The sequence below is a fragment of the Psammomys obesus genome, unplaced genomic scaffold, assembly GCF_907164565.1.
Source record: "Psammomys obesus unplaced genomic scaffold, mPsaObe1.curated_primary_1811, whole genome shotgun sequence".
Taxonomy (NCBI): domain Eukaryota; kingdom Metazoa; phylum Chordata; class Mammalia; order Rodentia; family Muridae; genus Psammomys; species Psammomys obesus.
In genome coordinates, this window is record NW_026596073.1 from 31,040,728 (window position 1) to 31,061,897 (window position 21,170).

The window sequence follows — 21,170 nt, forward strand, 5'->3', positions numbered from 1 at the left end:
ACACACACACACACACACACACACACACACACACACACACACACACAAATATGTGTATGTATGCCAACGAAATGATACCTAATGATTTTCTCCTATATTTGTAAACAGGAGCCTAGCATAATGTTGTTGGTCCTGTTTCATTCTATCTTGGGTCTCTGGGCTATACAGCCTCCATGCACAAAACTATTCAATAATATCAAGAAAAACTCCCTCCAGGCTATGTGTATAAGGCTCACACTATACACAAATAAATTTTACATAAACAAATTTCACCTTTACCTCATTGTCATCTCCAAGCATCTCATAAACAGATGCTGCAGTATGAAAACCTCCTATCTGAAACACTTTGGTACCAAGCAAATGAGGGGCCCAAAACCTATAGAGGTGGTGAAGAGAGAAGACGGAAAATGCAGATGGATCTCAGGAAAAGATGGAGCCAAGTCCTGAAAGAGCCACAGACAGCACCATGGGAAGGCATTGCACGAACCCTTTTATTACACAGTGCTCCATCTGGACATATTGTGAGGTCCACAGATGCAGAAATAAACAGGTTTTCTCTGATTCATCATCTTACTAGGAGACTTGATCTAGGGCACATATGGAGCAAGCAGACTTGTTGAGACAAGACCCCAAACTTATATGACATGACAAAAACATCATAGCCACCCAAGTCTGAGTTCTGCCTGTTTGTTTTCTCCTGGAAATAAGGAGAACTAATGCTTTGGAAACTCCTCTATTTAAACCTGCAGACTTCTGTCACTTAAGGGCAATAGTAATTGATCCTATGAGATGAGCTGAGGAGTTTAGAGTGGATTAGAGCGTGGTAGGCTTTTCCCCCCTCCCTGTTCTAAAAATGAGGTCTACTGTATCTGTGTGTGGACAAGGCTCAAGTTGCCCACTGTGTCCTACTCAGCTTTAACTATCACCTCGACACAGCCTGGAGTTATCTGAGAGATGCTTCATTTGAGGAATTGCCTAGATCAGATTGGCTTGTGGGCATATCTGTGGGTGACTGTCTCAATCCTTAATTGACATAAAAAGACTCATCCCACTGTGGGTGTACAATCCTTATGCAGGTAGTCTTGGGCTGTGTAAGAAAACTAGCTAACCATGAGTCTGAGATCCACGTAGCATGCTCCAGGGCCTTCCCTGGTAAGAGGTAATGATGGGCGGGGCACCAGGCTTCCTCTATGTTCCTGCCTTGAGTTCCTGCCCTGATTTCCCTCAGTGATGGACTGTGACCTGCCAAATAAATTTTCCTCTCCCAGTTACTTTTAGTCATTGTGTGTTTCACAGCAACAGAAATCAAACTAGAATGTCTAGTCGTTATGCACACATTAAGGCTCTTCAAAGAAACAATTGAAAAGTCTTATGGAAAAGGGCAATCACAAAAGTTTTTCATTATACCGTAGTGTTGGGGGAAAAATGTCACCATTGTTGTTACACTCACTATGGCCTAGTCTTTGTAGGCATTCCAACAACAGTTACTTCTTTGAGGGAACCATGACTAATAAGTTATATATTTTTTCCATTATAATAACTGAGATTTGCTTTCCAGAGAAATCTAATTCACTCAAATCTTATCAAGCAATATCTAGATTGTAGTATTTTCCAGGATGAAGTGACGTTCTGCTGGCACAGTAGAGCACACCATATCTAGTCACTGAAGTACAAGCCATGAAAAGGGAAGCTGACGGCTACAAACAGATGTCATCTGAGGCCAGACTAAATGAATGGATGTGGTAACTTCCCACCAAATAAAAATGTCTTTGACTCAATAGAAAAAGTCCGCTTCATCACGCAATGAACACGTCCTTCCCTGGAGCAGCGCTGATAATTAATGCCACAGACTCTTGGTTAGAAATATATATGAGTTTGGTCATAAATGTTCTCAGGCATTTTAAATGTCAGTGATGTGAATAGCCTTTATTATTGCAGAATGATAGCTTGTTCCCAGGCACTGCTACTTTGCAGGGAGTGATGACCGCTTTGGCATACAATGAGGCACTCCGGGAACACGCCTGAAGGATTTGGAAGGCATGCCCCCAGTTGTGAATCAGTGGAGCAGAGGCAACATATACGGGCATATGCACCCGAGTGGACAGTCAGCCTCAGCTCCGGCCTGGCTTTCACTCCGCGCTCATGAGTCAGTCTGTGACTCTTTGAGGCTTGGGAAAAGTTCTCTCTCTCTCTCTTTTTTTTTTTTTTTTCTTTTTGGACAATGGTCCCTTCTTTGGCCTGCAGGGCTATGTGCTCTGTTTCATAGTCTCTTCTGCTTTCTAGACTCAGTGTTCGTTTGTCACTTTAGAAGACCTCCAGGTGCTTGACTTTTGTGGGTGATTGAGAGAGAAGGAGCTGCAGGCTCATCAGGAACATGGGAGACTCCCAGACAGACTGTTCTAAGAGCAGTCAGAGCACGATGGACTTAGGAGCAGTGCGAAAGTTGGACTTGTAGCTTTATCTCTAATATGTAAGGAGCTTAGAGGTTGGCACTAGCTTTTGTATCAAGAAAAAGCCAATTAGACTGAAACTTGCTAGGTTGGAGGGGGCACCAAAACATAGTCGATTTTTGTGTGTTTGTCTAATTTTGATACCCAGGGTCACCTGTAGCCCAGGCTGACCCTGCACTTGCTGTGTAACTGAGGGTGACTTTGAATTTCTCACCTTTCTGCCTTCACTTCCACGTGCTGTGAGTACAGGTATGCTCCATTGCACCTGGCTTATGCAGTGCTGGGGGTCAAACCCAGGCTTCGAGAAAGCAGGCAGAGGTTGTCCTATGAGCTATGTTCCCAACCCTGTTTCTCTTCCACCATCTTTTTGGGGTAGGGTCTCCTATAGCTCAGACTAACCTTAGGCTTGTTACACAGCTGAGAATGACCTTGCATTTCCAAATGTAGACACTGTTTGTGCCATTGTGTGTTGTCTCCAGCGGGATGGTGAATTTGAGTACTGAGGGACCTGCTGGAGAGAAATGGTTTGCAGTGGTGGAGTTTCGTAGACAGCTCTGTCCTCCCTATTCTCCCAGCCCCCTGCCTTCATGAGCCATGATTCTAGGAATGTCACCCCATTCTCACATTGAAGAGTTAAGAAAGACCTTTTGTGGCTATGCAGTGAGGGGAAGCGCAGTCTGTGAGATGCCCCCAGGGGACTCTCAGAATTCTTGCTCCAGCAAGGGTAGAGGGGTTCTCATCCAGGTTGCTGCCAGATTTCTGGTGTCCCTGTAGGGGCAAAATTATACCATGAGATCAACACCCGAGAAGGGCACAGTCGGGCCCACTAAACACTCAGACAATTCTAGAGTATGTCCTTTCTCCACATTAACATCACATCAACAGAATTAGGGTTAACAGAAGCAGATTACAATGGAGAGGGCTGTAAGGCACAGACTCTCTTTACACAAGAGTGGTTAAGGAAGCCCAAGGTCAACAGGGAAGATAGAGGCAAGGGCTTGGGCTATTTGAATCCTGTATCACCTATAGTTAATGACAAGCACTACAGCATGTCTTCCCTCTCCAAAAATGTCCCATGGAAGACAAGCATCAGTAAAAGCCTGAAGAGAGAAAGCAAGCAGAAGAGTAACACTCATTGTGGCACAGATATTAGGATTTAGAATAACCAGGACCAATTTGTTAAAGATCCTATGGTGAAATGTGTAAGCAAAGTGCTGAGAGTCTGAGGGCTTGTGGGTAGGATTGGGTTAAAAATGTGGGATGATAACATAAGTTTATTTCTTGCTCAACGCAAGCTGACAAGCTATTCATTTCCTCCAAGGTTAGGATTGCCAACTTTTACAGGCCAGAGATCAGTGTCTTTCAGTCTTCATGCCTAGCACTTCATCAGTTATGGAGAGAGAAGGAGAGGGATGGGTCAAGAGGCAAGGAAAGGAGAGAGAGAGAGAGAGAGAGAGAGAGAGAGAGAGAGAGAGAGAGAGAAGCAGGCAATGAATGGAAGAGGGAGAGGAGTAGGGAGAAGGGAAGACTGAGGGAGAAGAAGAGGAAATAGAGAGAGAGAGAGAGAGAGAGAGAAGAAGAAGGATGGGGAAGGAGACTGAAATCAATGGGAGAAGAAAGGAGGGATGGGGCAGAGAAGAAAACATTCACATATAATTCATACATCTTTCTCCAAATGCAAACTTAATGAAAAGACACCCGCACACTTAAAATGAAGATGAAGCAGCAGGGCTGAAAGTTATCCTTATGACGTCAACTCATGGCATTCTGTTACATTTATACAGACAATTTCACTGTAGTATTTTGAATAAATTCACACATACAAACAAAAAGCCTTTAGGGGTTTAAAGAAATTAGAAAGAGATCAGATCATCAAAAATTACTTAGCTATTTCTGATAACTAGTTTTCACAAATTCTTTTTGTTTATTTTAGTACAGTGTTTTGCTTTAGATGTTAACAAAAAGGCAAAGAGGATGGACATTGGAGGAAGGAGAAAGCAGGGAACAGGACAGGAGCCTACCACAGAGGGCTCTACCATGCAGGGTATCAAGACAGATACTGAGACTGATAACCAAACTTTGGGCAACTTCTCTTATGAAAGAAGTGGGAGATAGTAAGACCTGGAGAGGACAGGAGCTCCACAAGGACAGCAACAGATCCAAAAAGTCTTGGTACAGGGGTCTTTTCTAAAACTGATACTCCAGCCAAGGACCACTCATGGAGATGGCCCCTGCACAGAGGTAGACTATGGCAGTTCAGTATCCAAGTGGGTTCCATAGTAATGGGGACAGGGACTGTCTCTGACATGAACTGATTGGCCTGCTCTTTGATCACCTCCCCTGAGTGGGGAGCAGCCTTACCAGGCCACAGAAGAAGACAATGCAGCCACTCCTGATAAGATCTGATAAGCTAAGATCAGAGGGAAGGGGAGGAGGACTTTCCTTTTCAGTGGACTGGGAGAGGGACATAGGTGGGGAAGAGAGAGGGTAGGGTTGGGAGGGGAAGATGGAGGGAGGTACAGGGGGGATACAAAGTGAATAAACTGTAACTAATAAAAATAAAAATAATTAAAAAAAGAAAAGTCTAAGCTAAACTCATTAAAAAAAAAATGCCAGCTTAAAATATTTGCTTTTCTCTCAAGTTTATAACTTTTGCTTCCACTCAGTTGCCGCACATATTCCCATGTGGATGGGCCAGTGTGTAACTAAAATCATATGTCCAGCATAAAAAGAATCCATAAAAGTACATTTAGTACCAAGGAATCTGAATACAATTTAGTCCATTATTAGAAGCTGGGAAATGAGGAAATAAAAGGTTTAAAGTTAAGACAAGATAGTGGAGAGTAATTAAATAAATAAAATTACTTTAATATACACATCCTGATTAAGAGATCAGCGAAATTTATATTTAAATAATTTTATATTTCAAATAATTTTGTACTTTCTAACAAAGTCAGCAAAATTGATGGAAGTATTATAAATCGTAAAATACATCAGATAAATGCTATGTGATGGCAATACCAAATAGATATGAAATAAAAAAGTTATGGAAGTCAGAAATTAGTTCACCCCGATGAACCTGCAGTTTTGCAAGATGAAGCCTTCTTGAATCTGCTCAGAATGAATCACATTATCCCTGCATACTTGAGGCCAAACACTGGAGCGCTGTAAAAAGTGAAATTAACGAGCCAGATGATTTACTGCAGCCCTGTGACATGGTGATAGGCCAGGCATCCGACTTTGATTTCCTATGCAGATGTACCGGGTAACAGCGTGCTTGACAGGATGTCCCAGTGGTTAATCCCTCCTAGTGATGAGAGAACATACAGATTGCTCTCCATATGCTCATGGCAGAGCAAGAGAGGCAGACTACACACCAGACAGCAAATGAACAATAAAGGTCTACATGATGTAGCCTGGTCACGGGAAATACAATCACACACAAGTGTTTGAAAGAAACCCCAAACTTGGGTGTTTTAAAGCAACTCTGTAGAATACCTCATAAATTTAGTTCTCGTGTATGTATGATATTGGCAGTTTGTGGCGACAGTTGTTTAGCAAAGATCACTGGGATCCATGTAGTATGCTTCCTTCAACGCCAGGGGTGAGTTCTAGTCCAGGGGTGAGTTCTAGTCCAGGGATAAGTTCTAGTACAAGGGTAGGTTCTAGTCCAGGGATTAGGTTCCATTGTCCCTGGTGTTTGGCTGACTCATGGCAAATGATGAACCTGAAGTTCCAAGTGGAGACTTGATTGCAGGGACCCTGGGTGCTGTAGTCACACGGCAGCTGAGCACGGTGCCCCAAATCTGTGGAAGAGACTTAACAGTTTCAACAGTTAACCAGCGGCGCATCTTACATTCTCGTCCTGATGGGAACACACTGACAATTGACCTTTTATGGATGAAGAGCTGAAGATGAGAAAATCAGAGTGAACTGAGCGTCGGGAGAGGGAAGGAAGCTTGAGCAGGCTGCTGCAGAAGCAAATCTCAGGGATGCGAGACATACTTCTTCAAAAGGAAGGTTTTCTTTGAACAAAATTTATCAAGAAAATGTTGACAGTTACATATATATGCATAAAAATGTGTATATGATGTGTGTTTAGACAGACAAGACAGTACACAGAGCATAGTCCTCAAAAACCAATGGCAAATTCCACAGGGGTCCTGATACCAATACTTGGGTGAGTCAATTTTTTAGAACATTATTGTTCTTGTTAATTTTATTGTCAATCTGGCACATATGGGAAGAGGGACCTTCCACTGAAAAATTACCTGGATTGAATTAGGTCAAATCGGTCCATGGACATATCTGTGGGGGTTTTCTTGGTTAATGGTTGATGTGGGGGGCCCAGTCCACCGTGAGCAGTGGCACCCCGGGCAGGTAGACATGGCATGTTTCAGAAAGCTGATCATGAGCCGTGAAGCAAGCCAGTATGCTGTGTTCCTGCATGGTTTCTGGTTTAACCTTGGCCTCCTTGTAACCTGTAATTTAAATTGCATTCAGGCTGCTTTTGCTCATGGTATTTATCACAGAAACAGAAAGCAAATTAGAACAAATATGTATTGCTAAAGCAGACATCAGACACACACACATGCACACGTGCTCACACGTGTTCGAGTATTTAGACCTCTTAATCTACCTAAAAACCATTAAAGTCCTTTAACTGATGGTTGAGAACTTGCTTGCAAAATAGTCACAAAGTTCCAGATTTTACCAGACCTTCAAATGACAGATGCCATTCCCCTTAGGCACAGTTTCAAGGCCTGGGGCTAAGGGAGGCTCCTTCTAAACTCACTGAAGTCAAGGAGAGATAGAGCGTACGAACAAAAATGATGAGTAAGTTTCGTCTTGAACATAGATGCAAAGTTTTTAACATGTTCCAAAGTAACAACGACAACAACAACAAAAATATATATATATTTCTAAAACATGTGACATATGCTTCTCAAGCTATGGAGATGAGAAAGATGATGACTGATGAGCTTGAAGTTTTTTTCAGGGATGCAGTTGCACAATCAGGAGGGCACAGCCAAACATCTGTTTTTAAAATTCTGTCTTGATAGCAGGAATTATTTTCCAGGACAATAATTTCTCACTTCTTAAAAAATGCCTCTTTTGCATTGGGATTTAGCGCAGGTGTGTGCATCTAAATACAGCGGAGCAGCCATTCTCATCGCAGGAAAGGTCAGAAATTTGGGGCTGCGTAGTTTTTGTGGTTGCTTTGTTTTGTTGTATTTTTTTTTAAATAAAAGAAGAACATACAACCCACCTTCAAATTCTCCAATGAGTTTGAGGACTTTACCATGAGTCACAGATGTCTGTGGCGCATAGAATTTTCTTGCTAACTCAGGATTCTAGAGTAAATGCTTAGGAAATTTTTTTTTTTTTTTTTTTTTGGTGTGTGTGTGTGTGTAAGGTGCTATGTTCTCATATATAATCTCAAGGATCTTTGATCTATAAGCCAAATGATAGAACCAGTTTGAACCTGCACATGAATTATTACCTGGTAAAGTGGTCTTATTTTTCATCAGAAAGTTTATGTAATTGTCCATCTTGTGTCCTCTTGTGATGCTGGCACCCCACATTGGAGACTGGGCCTCTGTTGAGAAGGTCTTCAGAAATGTCCCCCCCGCCTCGGATGTGGCTCAGAGAGTCTGGCAGGGAGTATTGTGAAGTATTGTGAAGTCTCGTGATCTATCCCAGCTCAAACGATCAGCCTTGCTGACCGTCTATTCCAAGCCAGAGGCGTGGTGTTGGGACCAATGTTCTTTTCCAATGCATTTTGGAGCGCTAATTGGGAGGGTTTTCTTGAACTCAAACTACTTTTAAAGACTTAGTCCCAACTGATTTGAATACTGAAGATATATTCTGCAGGAAAGAGAAAGCACAGGACAGTGGTCACAGGACTACCCTTTAAATTGAAAGGCAGAAATACAACTTAAGGAAATGGCTTTTTTTTTTTTTTTGAGTTTCTAAACTTGGCCCAGTGCTAGCTAGCGTTCCGTGGGTTGTATAAACACTAATAGAAATTTCAATGGCCAGACATCAAGCCCCTCAAAAGAGCCCTTGGAAGAAACATGCTTGTCTGTTTTAACAGCTAGCTGGACTAAGCATATTACACATTGGAAAGGCAGTGCCTTGTGTTTGCCTTGTTAGTATTGGGATTGCAAACAGTTTGTCTGAGGTCCTTCAGAACGCTTCTCATTAATTCTTTGTGCAAACAAACTCCAGTCTGGTATAAAGCGAGATAACCTAGTGGGTGTTTTGTGGAGGATGTGCAGTCACTGTGTTTAGCAGTTAACATTCATCAAATGAGACGAACCAAGACCAACCAGGCAGAGTTTGCAGGCCGTAGGTCTCAAAACATTCCCCAAACACCCAAAGGCTGGACTTGAGCTCTGAACAGACTTTAAGAGTCAAAGGTCATAATTCTTGCAAACAGAGGGAACAGCCCATCGAGTTTGTGTTTATTTTTGTGTCTCTTAAAAAAATCAAATACGGCCTTCAGGGACATAAAACTATCTTATTCTAACTAAAGCAGAGAGTCAATCTTGTTGAGCTTTTCTCTGTTTTATTTTAACAAATGTTTGGATGCATTTGTTTTAAATAATGGAGGTCTGCCAGGAGGGGCAGAGGGGCTCCTGAGAGAGCACAGGTCGGCATGCGTGGGCGGGGCTTCTCTCCAGACCTCAGCCTTGCTCAGGAGGCTTCTTGACTTAGCACAATTACGCGGTGTCGTGAAGCTTCTTAACTCCTTGTCCTGGTTTCTGTAGCTTGAAAAGTAAAAGTTAATGTGTTTTGGGCACAGTCAGTTTTGCACTCAAAGCGAGTCAAATAATGAGACGACACCCATCCTCAAGGTAGTTTTTATTATTAGCAAGGGTTACGAAAAATGAACGACACTAGCCAAGGTCAGGCAGGCAAGTCACCGCAAAGTCACTAGCTCCCTGGTGGGACCTTAAGGCAGGGGAGGATTTTCCAGGGCCCCAAAAGGGAATCAAGGTTCTGATTAGGTGATCATCACTTCACGTGGCCTACAGTTTCTACAGTTTTTATTGTATGTGTTTAAGAATGAAAGCAACCACAGTTTTGGGGCTGGGAAGATGGCCTGGTCGATGAAGTGCGTGCCTTACCAGGGTGAGGACCAGAGTTTGGATCCCAGAACCTACGTAAAATCTGGGTGGTGCAATGGCATCCTGACCCCAGTCCTGGGGAGGCAGAAACGCTCTCTTGGGCATGCTGGCTAGTTAGATGACCTGGAATTGGTAGGCTCTGGGCTCAGCAAGCGACTGTGCCTCCCGTGCATAAAGTGATCGAGAAAGACACCCCACCAACATTAGTGTCTGGCTTCCGTGAGCATGTGTGTCCGCACACATGTATGTATACACACATACAAACATGAATGCCATGCACATTCAAAAGTAAATTATATATATATAATAAAAGAAGTAAAATAAATCTTTACTCTAAACACTTTAAAGGCCGGGGCAGCGGGGAACTGATCTTCCCCATAGAGTCATGGGGATGCTAGGTTTGGGGGTGAGGGCTAATTTTCAGATACATTCAGATAATTGTTTTCATAGGGAGTAGTTAGCCACACCTGTGGTCATATTTACAGTCAGCTTGCAAAAGAAAGATGCCTTTTATGAATAGTGAATAGATAATGAATAGATCATTCTCTGGCCCAAGTTGTGTTTCTAGATCCAGGTCAACTTTAACTTGACTGAATCCTTCCTTATCCTTCATGTTCTGTATATGAGTAAGTTTGAAATGCCTCTGACTATTTATTATTTGACAGGTTTCATGATATCATCAGGTATACACACAGAAATGGATTGTGTAATAAAAGCATAGAATGTCTTTCCTCTCACCTAGGAATAACTTCCAAGAAGAAATTTTTATTTTGTTTTTTTTTTTTTTTTTTTTTTTTTTTTGTTTGTTTGTTTTCGATACAGGGTTTTCTCTGCGAGGCCTTGGTTCTCCTGGACTCGCTTTATAGACCAGGCTGGCCTCGAACTCACAGAGGTCCACAGAGCCTCCGAGACTTCTGGGATTACAGGCGTGTGCCACCACTCCTGGCTTTATTTTATCTTTCATGCTTTGCTGTGGTGCTGATTAAACCCAGAGCCGTAAGCTTGCCAGGCAAATGTGCTACCATTGAGCTACTTCCCAGCTCAGGAACACTCTTCTCTCTCTCTCTCTCTCTCTCTCTCTCTCTCTCTCTCTCTCTCACACACACACACAGACACACCTTTCATTTTCAATTTGTAAGTGACAGCTCTTGAAGTTAGCATTTGGTTTTGTTAGCAATTGTAGGTATGACTTTCACCTTTTGAGGATATGTTTAATATTATAAGCACACGAATCCCTAAGCATCCAAATCTAGAATTTATGAAGTTATTGGCTCTGGAAGGGTGTAGAAGAGAGCCCTTCAGAGCCCTTGCTGCAAAAGCTTGACTTGTTGCATTTTTCATGGGTGTCTTGAATATTTGGGTGGCTGCTAGACAGAGTGATAGTTGGGAACCAACCATGACTCTACATAGATGACTTTACTTATTTTGAGAGATAGAAATGGTGTTAATCCTAATTTTATGGGAAAGGATTTTGTGACAGGTATAGTATCGCTCCCTTAAACAAGGAGTCCTGGGCTGCCTCTTCTTCATCAGACCCTTGTGGACCTCTGCCTGATTTTGTGACCTCAGTAGTTTTACTTGGTTGCAGAGTGGGGAGAAGGTCTCAGTGGTCCCTGCACACTTGGACCTCCACAGAGGCTATTGGGTTCTCTGTTCCTTTACTCCAGCTTGGAGGCATCTTTCAGGGTCCAGATGGCCCATGTGCACAGGTTACCAGTGAGATGTACAGTCAAGGACCCCGAGGAAGCTTTCCATTTCTCTGCCTTAATCATGGGTCTCGGCTTCTGACAAGCCCCAAGGATTAGATAGTAAATTTCCCTTTTCCTGAAACTTCTCTAGAGTCTGTTTGAAGGTTTTCACCTCTCCGTGTTTGGTGGGGGGACTGGTAATGATTTGGGGCTCCTTTAGTACAAGGCAGATGCTATGATTTGAATGAGAAATGTTCCCCATAGTCTCAGTTGGTGGTGCTGTTTGGGAAGCATGTGACATCTTTAGGAGGTGGATGGAGCCTTACCACAGGAAGAGATTGCTGGGTGTATGTGGGAGTTGCGGTTTGGAGTTTTATAGCGGGTCCCCATTTCCTGCCTCCAGCCAGCCCACCTTCCTGTTGCCTGCTTCTCCCGATGGACTGGATGGACTGTGTCCCCTCCAACTGTGACCCAAAGTTAAGCTTTCCTCCCTTCAGCTGGCCCAGACGGTTGGTCTGTGCTTCTTGGATGTCATCACAATTGTATTCACTACGCTAATTGACATTTTCTTTCAAGGAATGAGTTATCACTGTCGTCCTCCCAGCGGCCACCAACAGCAAAGCACACGACAGCTTCAAAGCGTTGACCGTGACATTCAGAATCTACGGAGCAGGAGGCTGTTCAGCCATTTGGGCTTCTTAAATGATGTTGAAGGCTACCTGGTAGTCTAAATCAGATTGGACCAAACTCTTTTCTCTGTTACATAAATAAACATCAATGAGAAATTTTGGGTACCCACCACATAAACTTACGCTTTAAAAAAAAAAAAACAACAACAACAAAAGAAACGAATCCTGGGGTTCACACACAGGGAATTATGATTGAGAAAAGCACTCTATGGAAATCTGGCCGACTGGCAATCTGTAGGCAGGTTTTTGTATCTGTAAGCTGGCTGTGAAAAGGTGACAAAGCAACAACTCACTGTTGAGTTTGCAGCAAGAGTGGTTGTTTTAGAAGCTGGGTGTCCAAGGCTGGAAGCATCTGCAGAATGGGCAAGGTATCCATAATGTCTGGAATTGGTTCTCAGCAAACTGGCTTCATGGTCTCAGGACCAGAGAGAATTTTCTGCCTGCCGACACCGGTTTCCAAAGAGACTGCCAACATGCATTGGTGCTACACAGAACCAAACTGACATGTACTAAAAAGGAAGTTAATTCTTCCTGCCAAAACTTTGGAAAGCATGCTTATCAACTAAAAATAATCACCAAGTGTGTATGTAAAACACTTGTAATGGAGTTTGACAGAGTTGGGTCAATTTTTTTTAAAGGAACATCTCAAAAGCAGACCTTTAAGCACACAGGCTAGATGCCAGCTGGACTCTTTTTTATGCTTCTCTGAAGTATTTACTTTGGAGATTCATGTACCTTGTTGTGTCAGGGATTTTATTTTTAATGTATAATGAGGTGGGCCAGCTCTTCTGGATTGTAGTATTTCTGGTTGACATTTTCAATAGCCACTTTCACTTCAGTAATTTATAACTGCATATTTCCTGCCTGCCTCTGGTATTTTATTCAGAATAGAATGTGTTTCTATATTAAGGCCGATGTGGCGCAGAAATGTTTTTAGGCATATAAGCTGATGGCATAATTTGCACTTGACCTTGGATGTTGGTAGTTGTAAGAGAAGAGGGAAAGAGGTGGTTTTTTTTTTTTTTTTCTTTTTTTTTGCCATTTGGGAAACTAGCAAAAGCGTTATTTTAAAAAAGAGACCGGAGTAATTAGCGTTAAGTTTATGTTGGAGGGCAGATTCTGTTATTTCCTCTTACTGCTTGGTTTTCCAGAACGTTATGCCCCCACTGCTTTAATTAAATTCAAGTAACGGAGGAAACAGCAGTTATCAACCTCCAACACTGGCGAAAAACTAGTCTTGAGTTAGCATGGCTTAACATCCAAGCCCTGGTTCTAATCTTCTTTAAGTTCCCTGGCTAAGCACAGAGGGGCTTTGTGTAGTCAGCAGCCATGTTTATTAGGACAATAAGGTAAAACCAAAATGTAACATGAAGTTAGCCTCAGGGGGATAAGATTAGATTTTAATACAAGCTGTGTTCTTATGGGCCATGTTAAAGTTTGCATGATATGGTAAAAGAAATATCGACACCCCCCCCAGTATCACATTTATGTGAGCCAAAAAGAAATTAGTTTTGATAACTTGATTCCCTATGCTGAAAGGCTCTTAGGATTTAATATATGAAAACAGGATTTCCGAATTCAACTGTTTTTAAACTCAATTATTTTAGAAATGTGTCTCTTTTCCATATGTGCCTGCACCTAGATTAGTAATTTTTTGAAGTTATTTTTATTATTTATATATCTCTTGCCTTCTAAGTTCTACACTTAATATACTTGGTTTTATTGGCAAATTTATTCTGAAGCCACAGAAGTCAGATAATTTTATACAAATGTAGAAATGCATTTACTAAAATAAAAATTTTAGCAGAGTAATTTATTGCAGGAAACTTTTTCATGAAGAGTTTATTATCCCTGAATGTACTTATAGTTCAATTAACATTAACAAACTGTATGTCTACTAAGAAGTGCAAATATTAAAAAAAAACTTAAAGATCTGTTAGGTTGTTTGATCTTTAAGATAGATCTAAAGTAAATTTCCAGCTTTTTTAAAGGTTTCTCTTTTTTTTTGTGAAACACAATATACCTTTTGATTTTAAGTATATTGTTTCCAAAAACTAAGTGTATTTGGCATAATTTAACAAATGAGGATGTATGAAGAAACACCCTTTAAATCTGTTTTTAGTTCAAATATGCAATTAGCAGATTCAGAAAAAAATATTAATAAGAGAACATTGTATTTTCTGCATCTATTCAAAGAATAGATCTATTCTGCATCTATTCTGGGGACAATAAGAGCTTCGATGTGAATTTAATGAAGTCATCTACATGGCAGTATTTTGTAAGTACATGAGCATTAAATAATATCCTAATAAGGGTGTAAAAACGTACAGGACATGGTATTTCTAGGTACATGTCTGATAGAAAATAACGAAGGTAAGTCCTGAACTCAGTCTTTAAACACCCGTCCTAGTTAGTTGTGTAAGCAGTGTTTTTGGCAGGACACAGCAATGGATTCACTTTTTAAATCGAGCACTCCAATGGTTAATTGAGGATTTCTAAACCAATAAATAGCCCTTCAGCATTACTTACTGCAGGCTCTGCGAGCATCCCAAACAAGCGAGCTGTGAATGGACCGTTCTACCCCCACTCATGAGGAAGCTCCCCTTATTCCCAGCACATTATGGGACGCCGTATTTTCCCACTTAGGGCAGCTTTTGTGCAAGGAGCATGTGGCTGTTTAAAGGCCCCAGCGGGACATCCAGGGACCTCAAAGAAGGGGAAAAAAAAATGATTTGGAACGATTTTCTTTGGTTCAAGGGCACCCGAAGCAGCCTGCAGCTGGCCCGCCGCTATTCTGGTCTGCGTCAGGAGCCCCTTCCTGCGGCAGCCCTCAGGAAGCTTTGCGCTGCCGGCTGGCTGCTCCTGCTCCCAGCCTTTGATCAGCCATCCCCTTGCAAGCTGCTTAAAAATAACAGCTGCTGAGAGAGCCAGGTCTCAGGGAGAGGAAAGGACCTTTCCTTTCCTTTTCCAACTCTGTTGTCTTGCCCTTGGTTGTGGGAACACGAATTCCCAGCGCAGAGGAGTGGAGTTCAGGAAACTGCAATTAGAAATGGTGAACTGTTCAGGCAAGTGAGGTGAGCTTGATAATGAACCTACCGCTTGCTTCCAGGATCGTCTTTTCGGGAAGTTCAAGTTTTGAGAGAAGCAGGAACATTCTTCGAGTGTAGCCCACTTAACCCTGACTTCTTCCACCTAGGAGCCGAACCTCTCACAGATCTTTAAGCCTCCCTTTTTTAGATTTATTTATTTATTATTTATGTATATTGCCTGTATGTGTGCCTGCACGCCAGAAGAGGGCAGTAGATCTCGTTATAGATGGTTATGAGCCACCGTGTGGTTGCTGGGAATTGAACTCAGAACCTGTGGATGTCTCCAGCGCTCTGGACGGTTCTTAAGCCAAAGACACAATGAGGAAAAAACAAAGCAAAACAACAAACCCCATCACAACAGCGAAATGGTAATACTGCTTCTTGTTAATAAACCTAATATAAAAAGATGGACATATAATTAAATTTTGATTAAACAATGCTAATTAGTAAGATAAAGCTAGAATAAAAACTTTCATTTATTAATGCTTCCTACACCTTTCGGAAGATTTGTTTGTTGACTAAAAACAAAAACTGAAGTATTTCTTCCTTTTTTTTTTTTTTTTTTGTGACATTGTCTCTGGAATAGCCAACTCTGGCCTGGAATTCCTGATCCGAACCTCTAGCCTCAGTCTCCTGAGTGCTGAAATAACAGTCCTGTGTATTGCCCAGCTAACCCAGTTCCTGTTGCTGTTGTAGTTGCAATCCTTCTAAGAATTTTGATTGATTCTGATGCTGAGTTTAATGACCTTTATTATTGTCTGTTTAAATAACAAGCAAATACACCAGAAACCCCGGGCATCAGCAATGTGGTAGTGTCCCCAGGAGGCTCAAAGCGGGTTTGCTTCCGTGCTGGGTTTCTTCTTGATGCTTTGATGACCTGTATTGATTCAGAGAACAAGTCAAAGGAGGGACCGTGGAACGCATTTGGAGAACGGAAGGTGAGATGGGGCTCAAGATGGAAGGGTCAGTTTGTATGGACTTCAGATGGAAGGTGCTATTGCTGCAAGTGTCCAGGTGCCTGTGAAGGACTGGGGTGACCAAGAGGAATGGGAGTGGCTGGGGGTAGAGTTTCAGGATCACAGGGAAGCACAGGCAGGCTTCCATCTGCGGCTGCAAGATTTATTCTCCATCCTAGAGTGACGGTGCCAGATGCTGGATCCACCTACATTTTCAGAACTCCTCTTTGCCTAACTTTCAGAATCAAGCTTCTCAGACATGGATCTTTCTAGTTCTTCTTGTGATTGTATTCAACACCACCAAGTGTGACAGCCTGCATTGCAGCAGCCACCAGACCTCAAAAGTTCAGGCCACAGTTCCTGTCACATGAAACACACTCCTACCCGTAACTGGCAGGGAGGGACCAGTCCTCTCTGACAGGCTTCACCACTGAACCCAGCATGGGGGCCACTGAACTTGGGTAATATTTGCCTGTCGGAGAACTCTGCCCCTGGAGTGGAGACATCCCAGGTGAAGTGGCTATGTCCTAAGATGGGTGATCTATGCACTACTTGTGTTTGGAAACCAGCTTGTTCCTGATCAGTTCAAGAGCCACAACAGAGTGGCTCATCCCCTTGGTCATAGCTTATGATGTTTGGGAGGTTATGGGACCCCTTTGGCCCATGGCTCAATATGAAGTTGGCTGAGGATCTGGGAGGAGTAGGGAGAGGGGAAATATGATGAACATAAATTGTGTAAAAATTTTTAATGCATGTGGAAAAATCCAAATAGATCCATATTTATCTCTCTGCATGAAACTCAAGTCCAAATGGATCAAAGACTTCGATATAAAACCAGGTACACTGAACCAGACAGAAGAAAGTAAGGATTCATTCATTGGCATAGGAGAAGACTTTCTGAACAGAACACCAACAGCTCAGGCATTAATACAAACAATTAATGAATGGGACCTCATGAAACTGAAAAGCTTCTGTAAGGCAAAGAACATCATTATTTGGACATAGTGGCAGCCTAGGGAATGGGAAAAGATTTTCTTTTTAGCAATTACACATCCAATAGAGTGATAATATCTAAAATACATAAAGACGTCAGCAAACCTGATATCAAGAACCCAACCCAATTAAAAAATGGGAAGCAGATGCAAACAGAGCATTCTCAAAAGTGGGAACTCAGATGGGTGAGAAAGACTTTAAAGATGTGTTCAACATTCTTAGTTGTCAGGTATAGGGAGCGGGACTTTTGGACTCACTAGTGGTATGCATAATGACAGAGGCCTTTTCATGGTTTAAAGCTTAGGCATTTTAGCTGTGCAGATTCCCAGACAGCTTTCTAGCATAACCCGATTAAACCTGGCACTATGTCCCGCCTCGTGGCCAGCTCTATCTCTCTGCTTCTCTTCAGATCTGTCCGCTCACTTCAGTGTCCCACTGGGGAATCTCCCACCTTCTGCTTTCATCTTCCAGTGACCCCTTGTCTCCTGGACCTTCTTCCCTCTACTTTCTGGCTGTCAGCTCTTTATTACATCCAATAGTCACGTGAGGAAGGATGAACGTTTACAGGATATTAGACCAGTGATGGGCCATAGAAATAACAATGCCAAGATCTGGCTAGTACTTAGCTCTCCGCCAGCTTAGCAATCAACAATTGAACATACAGAGACACATCTTCACACAGTGCACCCCAACCATCAGGAGAATGCAAAGCAAAACGACTTTGAGATTTCATCTTACACCCATCAGAATGGCCAAGATCAATAAAACAAATAACAGCTCATTCTGACAAAGGTATTGGATAAGGGGACTACTTATCCATTGCTGGCAGGACTGCAAACTCTACAGTCACTATGGAAATCAGTGTGGTGGCTCCTCAGGAAGACGGGAATTGATCTACCTGAAGATCCATGCATACTGCTCTTGGGCATATACCCAGTGGGTGCTTCATCCTACTACTGAGACTGTTGCTTAAATCATGTTCGTTGCTGCTCTATTCATAATAGCCCAGAAATGGAAATAGCCTAGATGTCCCTAAACTGATGAATGGATAAAGAAAATGAAGTATATTATCAGTATTATTCAACCATTAAGAAGGAAATTTACAGGTGAATGGAAGGAACTAGAAAAAACTATCCTGAGTGAGGTAACTCAGACCCAGAAGACAAATGTGATATGTATTCACTTATATGTGAGTATTAGCCACTAAGTCAGTGATAAGCAAGCAATAATCCATAGAACCACAGAACTTGGGTATAGAATAAGGGACTAGGGTGGACAGATAGATCTCGTAGGAAAAGTAGATAAAATATTGGGGGAGGAACATTGGCGTCAGGGTTTTTGAAAGAATCAGTTGGCTCCTGGTGATGAAAACAAATGCATGACGCAAGAGTGGTAGTTATTAGAGCACAAGAGACTTGGATAGGGTGCAAGAACAGACACTGGGGAAATGGGGGAGGTTTGGATATTGACTCTGGGTGGAACAACCGAGTTCCAAGTCCGTAGATGGGGCCTCTGTGGCATGATCCAGTGTAAACTGCAGGAATAGGACAGCCTGGGATGCTCCAGGGTTTGAACCACAGGAGCGTGGAGCCCACCCCACAGGGCTGTGGTGGCTTTGGCAGACATGCTCTAGTCTGACACATACAACCTGCTTCTCCCACATAGTCCTGCTGCAACAGAATCCCTCAATTTCCCAAGTTAAATTCTACAAGGATTTCTGGGCTCAATGGCGCACACCTGTAATCCCAGCACTCCAGGAGGCAGAGGCAGGTGGACCTCTGTGAGTTAGAGGCCAGCCTGGTTTACAAGGCAAGTCCAGGACAGCCAAGGCCCCACAGAGAAAGCCTGTCTCGAAAAACAAAACAACCAACCAAACAAACAAACAAAAGCATTTTCCCAGGAGCTTAGAATCTCACTCAGAAGGCTTCACACTTTGCAACTAGAACAGCACAAAGACACCTTCTCCCTTTCCTGGGTTCTCCAAAGGGCTTTGTGCATGTGGTGTAGAAGCAAGCCTCACTGCTGCCATAGTGGAACAGGACGAGACCACCTAAAGGCTGTTTTTGCTTGCTTTAATCCACTGAGGACACTCTTCTGCCCATTCTGACTCCAGACCCACACAGCTGCAGAAGGTGACTCCAGGATGCGTTTTGTCACCCAGTTGGCAAAGACTCTTATTTATTTTCTTTGCTGGCTGCTGTTGCTTTGATCTGGGCTTTTCCCCCAAAGGTCCATGTGTTCAACACTTGTTCCTCTGGCCATAGTGCTGTTGAAGTTTTAGGTCGAGCGGCTCAGTGAGAGTTTCAAAACATTGGGGTGTGGCAATACCATTAGTTGTGTGACACTGACTGTGCCTGGAGAGATGTCAACAAATATCTACTCATCCCAGCCAAGGGAACCAACAACAGACCTTAGTAACTACACCATCAAAGTCCAATTTGGTGAGTCAGTGAGCTTATTGGAGCTACAGGAGGATGGGGGAGGGGCTGCTTAAAGACATATGAAAGGGGTGCTGGAGCGATGGCTTAGAGGTTAAGAGCACTGCCTGTTCTTCCAGAGTTCCTGAGTTCAATTCCCAACAACCACATGGTGGCTCACAACCATCTGTAATGAGATCTTGTGCCCTTTTCTGGCATGCAGGTGTATATACAGGCAGAACACTGTATACATAATAAATAAAATCTTAAAAAAAAAAAAAAAGAGGATGTCCTCTCCTCAGCATCCTTAAAGCTGACATAGCGGTATGAAGGGAAGGGCCTGTGAATCTGCTAAGTTTGAGAGACTCCTGAGTTGTTTATTTCCTAATGAGCTGAGTATTCTGTGAGTCTCAGTCCTTCCCTCCAGGATGGAGGGCTCCCATTTGGAAGGAAGTGGTTCCAAAAAATCCTTAGAAGGGAGTAGGGGACCCTGGTGTCCTCTTTTTGCTTTACTCTCCACTGCTACAAAATGAGCAACTTGCTTTCTGTGGACTCCTGCCATGATGCCCTGCTTCACCATAGTACCTAAAGCCATGAGACTGACTGCGCATAGATAGACCAGGGAGACCACAAGGCTGGACAAGACCCTCTGAGTTCTCTTGAAAGCTTGGAAAGCAGTCTGAGATGCCAGCCCTGCCTCTTACAGTGCCTGCTCCAGGATTCTAATGTGGCCATCCTGAAACTTTAAATTCTCAGCTTAGGTCTTTGATTCACTCTGCAGCTATTGCTAATTGGTCTTTTTTTTTTTTTTTTAAATACAATTTCTTCATTCCATTTTCTATTTCTTCTCCCCCAACCATTTTTTTTTTGGAAGCCCTGTACCAATCAATCTCCTTGTTACCTTGACAGAAACCATCCATCAGTGCTGTCAGCTCCCTGTGGTTACCCACAGCTGGGGATAGACAGAGCATCCTCACCGATTGCTCTTCTTTGAGGCATCACAACAATGCAATGAAGTCCAGGCATCTGTGGGTGAGGGTGGGGGAATGCTGTAGATTCACTGACTCTCAGTCTTTGTAGCATGCACTGTCCAGCTGTGGTCCCCCCGCCCCCAACTCTGACTGCAGGGTTCATGCAGGAGGTGTGTCATCTGGGATCTGCCCAGGGATTGGCACGATATCATAGAAGGCCACAGAATCCTACATGGGAACCCACCACCAAAACCACCCACACAACAAGCCAGGCTCTGGAGAGGGAGGAAGATAAACCTGTAATTCCTGTGTATCTTTCTTGCAAATAAAGCAAAAGATGGTTTAAATAAGGTTTTCATTACTTCGTGGATTCTGGATCTCTAACTCCAGTGCGAAGCCTCCTCCATCTCTCCTTGGTTGTATAACCTCCCTGGAAATTAACAAACATTTCTCCCCCTTATTTTTGGTAGTAGAAAGAGCAAAATGATTGATTAGGTATATCTATTGTTTTCATTTTTTTACTCGTTGATGCCAAGCAAAGGATCAGGAATAGCAATTAATTATAACATGTAACAATATGAGATAAATGTACGCGATTGCGCAAGCCTGTTTCTGGGCATGTGCCTGAGAGGTTTGAAAGTGGGCCCTCACAGGGGTAATTCACAGCAGGAACACTTAACCGCCATTGCTGATACAAACCTGCGCTTCACAAGGTGAAGAGAGTCCTGTGGATGGATGGAGCTCTGGCAACACAGTATGAATGGCCTTGGTGCCTTTGAATTGT